This window comes from Heloderma suspectum, chromosome 2, assembly GCF_057233095.1.
Source record: "Heloderma suspectum isolate Gila_16-S chromosome 2, 16-S_ref, whole genome shotgun sequence".
Taxonomy (NCBI): Eukaryota; Metazoa; Chordata; class Lepidosauria; order Squamata; family Helodermatidae; genus Heloderma; species Heloderma suspectum.
In genome coordinates, this window is record NC_139459.1 from 244,408,201 (window position 1) to 244,414,200 (window position 6,000).

At 43.9% G+C, this 6,000-nt stretch overlaps 1 long non-coding RNA gene across 1 annotated transcript in view; it reads right to left on the reverse strand.

Annotated features, from left to right (window-relative positions):
* The window catches only part of LOC146354327 (uncharacterized), a 94,409-nt gene extending 88,881 nt beyond the window's left edge, over positions 1–5,528 (reverse strand). Inside the window, exon 1 of the long non-coding RNA XR_014787419.1 lies at positions 5,351–5,528. This is a non-coding gene — a long non-coding RNA (uncharacterized LOC146354327). The remainder of the gene's footprint in view (positions 1–5,350) is intronic.
* Positions 5,529–6,000: the final 472 nt, after the last annotated feature.

A 6,000-nucleotide genomic window follows, 5' to 3' on the forward strand; every position in this document is an offset into this window, starting at 1 on the left:
GTGTGCTTATTCTTCCAAATTCTTGTTAAAATTAACTGTTCTCCAGTCATCCTTCAAGCAATCAAGACACGTGACCTTGTACATTACAGGATAACTGAGGTGAGCAGAGCTATCTATTTCAGCTGAGGGATCCCCATATCAATTTGCAAGATTTCAACTTTCCAAATAAAATTCCAGTTCATTAGTGCACCAGAGTCTTGACTAGTAAGGCATCTAAATCTCAGCCCTTTAAATCCCCTGAGATCAGTGGAATTCATTCATTCATTCATTCATTCATTCATTCATAACTAAGTAAATATACATGGGCTGGATCTTATATAATTTAACTGCGCTAGACTCCAGGGTTGGAGTTTCCACTCAAATTTAGTTTTATTAATTTAATAGTGAAATGGATATTTACTTTCCTGTAGCCAACTTCTGACTTGTTTTGTTTTGAATCAGAAATGTGAAAGGTCTGATTTAAGGTGACAGATGTAATCTGAGGAGGACAATTCAATGAACTGTTGCCCCAGTTAATTGTTAGGGGGCAACCCAAATCTGTTTGTGCATTGTTCCCTGAGACCACAGTTTCAGAATCTGAAAACCTAAAGTACCTGCCCTTGCTTTTGCTACTGAAAAAACTATTGTGGATTTGGCTAAACAGGCATACTTTAAAATGAGTATCTCTTTTTTTTGTTCTGAAGGGAGTATAGCCATGTACTTGACCAGCAACTAGCTCCTTCATTCTGCCAGGAGAGGAAACATTTGGATGTAGATTATCACATGTTGACATGAGTGTCATCTATTTTGTTGCATGTGGACTTGCAAACTGCATGTAAATTGTCATATGTCCATGGTTTTCTGGAACATGTGTACTACAGGGGAAGCAGCTCAAAGTAGGCAACTTTAAAATAAAATAAATAAATCTTGGATTCATATCTCAGCCCCCGCAAATAAATCTCTTCTTTGTTTGTTTATTACATTTCTATACTGCCCAATAGCTGTTTTCAGCTAGCAGTACTGAGGCTTTTTGACACGGTCAGAAGGCTCAGCTGGTAAGAGAATTTCATTTCACACGTTCCACCTTCTCAAGAAGTATTGTATGAAAATGAAATATCACTCACTCCAGGAAGAAGCAAAGACAGGTGGCCTGTGTTGAGAAATGGCAATTAGAGTTGCAAGGAAGGTGCTTGGAGTTTGAAGGTGACAGCCTACCATTTTTAAAAATCAGTTTTTGCTGTTCTGTTGAAGGTGGACAAGTTTTCTAAGGTTTGCTTTTTGTGCCTTAAACTTCTGTATTGCACTTTCTAGATAGATAGATAGATAGATAGATAGATAGATAGATAGATGTGAAATCATATGCTTCTGGAATGAATTTCTTTTAGATTTAAATTTGGAATTTCACTTGGGAAGAAAAAATGAATTTTTAAAATTTTAAACTCCCCCCCCCCAATTCTGATTAGCTTTATTATTAATTAATTTATTTATTACATTTCTATACTGCCCCATAGCCAAAGCTTTCTGGGCAGTTTACAGAAGTTAAAACATTAAAATGTAATATACAAAGTTTAAAAGCCATTTACATACAAGCACATGGACAATGTATACAAACAACATATAACTAAAAACAACTTTGAACAGTCAGTCATAACTAAAGTTTCATCCAGGACCAATTAAAACTCATCATGTGCTGCCAAATGCCTGAGAAAACAGATAAGTCTTAACCTGGCGCCAAAAAGATAATGATTTTGGCACCAGGCAGACCTCATTGGGGAGCTTGTTCCACAGATGGGGGCCACCGCTGAGAAGGCCCTTTCCCTCGTTGCCACCTTCCAAGCATCCCTTGGAGGAGACATCCAGAGGAGGACCTTAGATGCTGAACATAGAGTACGGGTCAGTTCATCTATAGGTCTGTTTGGAGCATGCAGCCTGCTTGGAGTATGCAAGTACATGTTTTATGGATTATTTCAAATAACTTTGGGTTAAGAATTGCTTAGTAAATAATGAAATTCTACAAAAATGTAATAAATATTTATGAAAAAGAATTTACAAAGGGACTACAGCTATAAGGTTACAACAGAAAGATATTCCAGCAGTCTTCAGACTTTCCACCCTCCCCAACAGGTATCTTTAGAGCTAATATCCAGTGGGCTGTAGCTGTAGATCAGTGGCAGAGCAAACATTAGGGATGTACAAAACACTTACCTGGTTTCATCCAGGGACATCCGCAGGGGGGGGAGGTGCTCCATCCCTCCCCCCAAAATCCTTGATGTGGGGGGAGGCAATCTGTTCTTCCCCCCCAGAACCCTGCCTGGCCGGTTCCGCTCAGTGGTCATGCCGCAGAGCCGCCGGCCGGGCCAACCTGCAGCAGGGCCTCCAGCCGCTGCCAGGCTGATGCAGATGCAAATGGCGTCCTGAGTAGGGAACGCCATTTGTGTCCCTATGGTAGCCCGTGATAGGCTACGTAAACATTTATGTAGCCTATCACAGCTAAAGCAGGGATGCAAATGGCGTCCCCTATGCCATTTGTGTTCCCGTTTTATCTATGATAGGCTACGTAAATATTTACATATCCTATCATGGGCTACCATAGGGATGCAAATGGCATCCCCTACTCAGGACGCCATTTGTGTCCACAGCAGCCTGGCAGCAGCCGGAGCCACCACTGCCACCACCGAAGCCGCAGCCGGAGCCGCTGCCAGGTAGGCTCCGTTTCGCTGGGCTTTCGTGGGGTGGGGGGTGGGTTGCTCTGTTCCGCCACAGATTCCAGGGGGCCGAATTCACTGGAATTCAGCCCCCCTGGGATCCATGGCAGAATTCTCTAACATCCCTAGCAAATATACTTTGCATGTAGAATGTTCCAGGTTTTGTTCTTGGTTTTGTTCCTGGCATCTCCCCATAGTGCTGGGAAAGACATCTCAACATTTTTGTGGGGTGGGGTGGAAAAGTGGGATATAATTAATTAACTAATTAATTAATTAAAAAGACCCCTGTCTGAAAACATAGCCACTTCCAGTCAGCGTAGACAGGTCTAAGCTAGATGTACCAGTGGTCTGACTCAGCAAAGGCAGCTCCATATGAGAGTAAGTATAAGACCCACTTTTCCTCCAAGGTACTACTATAAATGTGGGGTGGGACTGCAGAAGCTGTTGCTATAACCTCCATGCACTAGGCAGTGTTCAACACTGTCCACACACCAGCGGGAGCCACTGCTCGTGCAATGGGAAGCTACCACTTCATAAAGCAAGTAGAAACAACGCAAGATGCTCAGAATGAAGCAGGTCAGTAGAGCTCACAGAAGGCAGCTCCACTGACCCGTCCCGTCCTAGAAACAAGCATTTTGGCTTCCAGGGTTGCTTTAGGAAGCACTAGCTTCCCCTTGCACTAGCGGTGGGTCCTGCTGGTGCAACATAGCTAGCAGACGTGCAGCAACAGTATTGGATACTGCCCATTTTGTTTAATGTATCCATAGAGCCTAAGTGGATATGAGTGTATCCACTTTCCCCACCCCTTCTCTTATTCCAAGGATTCCCTACACAGCCCTTTTTGCCTCCCTCTAAGTGTCTATACATATGAGGACACAATACTGGAGCTGTTTTCTGAATGCACAACTTCCTGCCTTGAAGCCTCATGTTACATCTTAGATTGCAAAAACAATTTTGAGTAGCTCAGGCAGAAACTTCAACTGCTTTGGAAGAAAATGGGTACAGAATCAAGGGACTATGAATCCTGAGGAACAAGTTATGCATAATTTAAAAAGCATTTTAATATGCCCTGTGGCAAAATAAATAATATAACCGAGTCAAACAACCTTATTTACTGCTTCTGGAGAACGTTGACATATGAGAGCTAATAGGGGGCATTCAGTGGACATCACCTCCTACTCAAATCTTGGGAAATTAAGACTCTTGGCATTGGTTGTGTAAATGGCAAGTGCTTTAAAAGGTCCACCTTCAACTAAGGATTCAATTCAATCCTAATGTATAGGTTGGATCTGAAGCCTGCTGAAGTTTGTGGAGGACAAGTATAACTGTCCATAATCACAAAGTAACTTGAGAATGAGTCTCTGTAGTTCCTCCTTTTCTAAGGAACCTTTGGCTTGCTTCACAACCCACTCACCAATCTATTGATTTCATTTTTCCTTCATGCCACTGCTGGGAACCACCTGGCAATGCTACTCTTCCAACCTTTCTTCATTCTGCCATTTAAGAATCAGATTAATGATCAGAAGTGATATAATAAATTGCTTGTTGCAACCCTGAATAGCTTGCTTATATTTGTTTATTTATTGTTTCTCTGCACAGTGCCAGAATAGGATATCCTGGAATCTTATTATGATAGTATGTAGAAGGCCACATGTTTGCTTGAATAGTCCAGAACAATTAACAGCTTCAAAAATGACTCTTCATATCTTTCTGTCTTGGCTTTTCTGCTTCCCCTGGCTCATTTCCTGATTTATTACCTTCACTCCATGAACATCAACTGGGAAGGTATGAAGAATGCAGTGCATGCAGGTTACTTTGATAAGAACAGGAAAGACTCCATAAGCCCTTGTACAGTAGAATTTACATCATGTCTTTGGCTGTAATCTGGACAGTTGGTACTCCTCATCTAAGAGGTCCTCCACACCAAATTGCATAGTGACTGGATAAATCATCTTGACTTTTATCTGACATAGAATTGTCATGGTTTCAATACAGCATGAGATTTATCTTAACTACAGAGCTGCTCCGGACTCTTAAAATGACATTTCACCCCTAAAAGCAATCAATGACTTGCAGCTGGATGAGGCAAAATTCCTTTAGCTTTACAGTCAGACAGAATGCCATTGAATGAAAAGGGATGGAACATAAAAGACGCAGCCTATTTTCACCTGTGAACAGATAACTAGAGTTGTGGCCAATAGAGCTAGCATGGGCTGTGCATCTGTGCCTTACGAATGTTCGCACTGCGCGGCTTCATGATTTCTGCCTGAGTGTCACAAATACTAAATAGTTTTTTGCATGAATTTTTCAACTGCACCGGCATGATGGCCACTTAAAACTAGCTTCATGGGGGCATTGATCAAATGGAGAGCAGGTTACTTCCTTGTTGTCTCTCACCACACAGTGAACCAAGTATTTTCAAAGTCCCACAACCATGCAGAAATTAAGAGAAGCAGATCAGGATGTGGAATGAGCCATTAAGAGATGGCCAATTTTTAATCTATCACAGCTATCATGCGGTAAGTGGTCAGAGATGTGATTGCACCATTACGATGTTGGTATAGAAAAAAATAGGGGAAAGCTGATTGAGAGTGAGGGCAATGTTTCCTGGACTGGTCAAAAGGATGATCTAAACAATCAGGTAGGGGTGAACGAAAGTCACTTACCTTTTCTCGCAGCTTTTTCGCGGTGGGGGGGAGCGCTTCGCTGCTCCCCCCGTGAAGTTCAGGCCGGGGGGGGAGGCTTCCCGCCTCGCCCGGCCGAAATTCAGGCCGGGGGGGGAGGCTTCCTGCCTCGCCTGGCCGAAATTCAGGCCGGGGAGGAGGCTTCCAGCCTCGCCCGGCCGCAAAAACGAAAGTAAAAAAAAAAAAAGTCCCCTGATAGGCTACGTGACGATTCACGTAGCCTATCACGGCTAGATCTGGAAAGTCAGCCGTGATAGGCTACGTGAATCGTCACGTAGCCTATCAGGGGATGTTTTTTTTTTTTTCTTTCATTGCAATGGCGGGGGCGGCAGCTGGTTGAAAGACCGGCTGCCGCTCCCGCCCCGCTCTAACACCGGACGAACCGCCAGCCGGACCCGCCGCCGGGAGGGACATTCAGGGAAGGTAAGTCCCGTCCTGGGGGGGGGGCGGGGGGCGGGGGGGCGGAGGATTTCTCCCCGAAACTTGTTCGGGGGGCCGAACACGTTGGCGCTCGGCCCCCCGAAGTTTCGGGGAGAAATTCTCCGCCATCCCTACAATCAGGAAGATGAGAGAAAACATCAGCTTGTTCAGGGCAGTGCTTCCTGACTAGGTGTTTTGTCCCTTTCTCAGTA